Source organism: Phytophthora parasitica (genome assembly GCF_000247585.1).
Source record: "Phytophthora parasitica INRA-310 unplaced genomic scaffold supercont2.106, whole genome shotgun sequence".
NCBI lineage: Eukaryota > Oomycota > Peronosporomycetes > Peronosporales > Peronosporaceae > Phytophthora > Phytophthora nicotianae.
The window spans coordinates 54,678-56,930 of NW_008649092.1; the positions used below are offsets into that span (position 1 = coordinate 54,678).

The 2,253-nt window shown below is 47.5% G+C and overlaps 1 pseudogene across 1 annotated transcript; it reads left to right on the forward strand.

Annotated features, from left to right (window-relative positions):
• Positions 1-1,949: 1,949 nt before the first annotated feature.
• PPTG_20595 lies at positions 1,950-2,021 on the forward strand (annotated as a pseudogene). The gene has a single exon. The product of its transcript is annotated as a tRNA-OTHER (tRNA).
• Positions 2,022-2,253: the final 232 nt, after the last annotated feature.

Below are 2,253 nucleotides of genomic sequence, written 5' to 3' on the forward strand. Positions count from 1 at the left end.
CTCCTCACGACGACGTGCTTCCTCTTCTTCGATGCGAGCCTTCTCCGCCATTTGGGCCTTGATCTGGGCAGTCTTGTGCGTCCGTGCCATGGCGAGGGGGAGGGGGCGAGGGCGCGCTGGGCCTGGAAGCTGCCGCGTGGCAATGTGTGGCTGTGGTGCCAAATGAAAATTTCGGAAGTATACATTTAATTCGGTACCTGGACAAAACCTGCTTCGAAACCTGAAAAATACCTGCTCATGGAAACCTGGACGGGTAGCTTGCCGTTGCTTTTTTCTCGAAGCCATTTGAAGCGTTTTTTTTTTCGAATGTAAAATTATCTCCGGACACGGTACGTACTTGCGCTACAGGAAAAAAACGGCAGATGAAGCCCCTGGCATAGCGTCGAGAGACAAGCTTCACTAGCAAAACTGGACTGTATAAATTGCAGGTTATGCGATTTGGATTGTATAACTCTGTGTCCGCTTTTGACCATCTGATGGAAAACGTACTCATCGACCTGAAGTGGAGGACGTGTCTGGTGTACAGCCATGATTGTTTTATCTTCAACGACGACGTCAGATTCAGCGTACGACAGGTGTTGGAACGGCTCCGTAGGGCGGGTTTCAAGTTGATGATGAAGAAGTGTAGTTGATTGCGTGATCGAGTAGCTCTACAGGAGCACCTCGCGACTCCAACTGGTGTCTTGCCAAACCAAGCTTCAATGTTGTGATAAGCAAGACACGTATGTCGATTGAGTGGTTATTTGGTGTAAAGAAGAGAATGTGGGCGTTCCTGGACTGGAACAAGAAACATAAATACTACATACTCCAGTTGCACGAATGGTTTGAACAGCAGTACTACTCACAAATGCGATGAACATTCATCCGAAGAGAAACCAAATTAGCAAGTATCTTAGCGGCCTACCACCAACGCTAACGCTAGAAGAATACTCCCAGAAGCCACATCAAGTGCACCTACCGCAGCCAGATCCTAGTCGGACTTTCTGTCGAGGAGACCCATCCATATGCCCCTCAATCAATTTAGCTTGTATTTCACTATCTTTATAGTGTTCATCTCTCTCCAATCTGATCTCTTCTATCTCATGTCCGCGTTCAATTCAGTCTTTTTCTCCCTCGTCTCTTTCAAAGTCAAACCAAAGTTTCTTATTGAGATGTTGCTGCTGCATGAAACGTTTTAAATACAATAGCTCGCTCTTTCATTGACACCTTAAGCATCACGACCAGGGGGTTCGGATAATCGGCCAATTTGGCTGTCTCGTTGATCCAGATACGCGATGATTTCCTGTAATCATCAGTATCAAGTGATCCGGATCCTGGATCGGGATCATGTGATATTGATGCGCTGACACTATCAGATACAGATAGTTAGTTGTGTCTATGCACTTTACTCCCCTACTCCATACCAAAAAAATATCGGACCAGATGATCATAGCGGACCTGTGTACTGCACACATTTTTCTGTGTTTTGCACACAGTTTATCTCAGATAGGTACGATGATTAGGGGAGTCAAATGCTGATGTGAATGGTTAAAGCGTGGTCAAACAGACTGTTTTATAGGCGGCAGGGAATGGCCTGAAACGCCCTCTGGGCTGAGAAAATCGCTATTTTGTGTTTCTTTGCATTTTTGGCATGAGAGTCATGTGCTCCTAACCTGGCAAATTTAACAATGAGGCTGGATCTTCACGATCGTCCGGATAAATTTGCCACTGCCCGGTTATTAAAAACAAGCGACAATCAGTCGTCACAGCTACCACTGCCTTTTGGTTACTTATCTGCCAGTAAAAATGCGCCACTTGTGTGTAAGATGAACAAAGAAAACTAGTAGTGAGCAGCCTCCTACATTCAATCACGCCGTCGCGGACAATGGGCGTTGGCCGTCAGTCTTACATTTTTCCTCGCTACTACCCAGATCTGTCGAACCGAGTGCCCCCCCTCTCCCCTCCCCTCCAACGGTGTAGCTCAACTGGAAGAGCGCAAGGCTTCGGCCTTGAGGATGCCTGTTCAAACCGGGCCATCGTTATCGTTTACGCATGGGTTGGGCGCCTCGAAGAAGATCAAGCTAGCGAACTCAATAAACGACGAGTGTGCGCCGCGGTAGATGCGACTATGCGGTTCGAAGAAGGGTGAACGTACATGAATTCCGATTGTTTGCCCAACTTACTAACCTCCTCGAGTACGTCTTGCGTGAAGCCAGGTGCCGGATCTTGAATTGCAGGCGTCTGGAGAAGTTGGCGATGGCGTTGAATCATGGC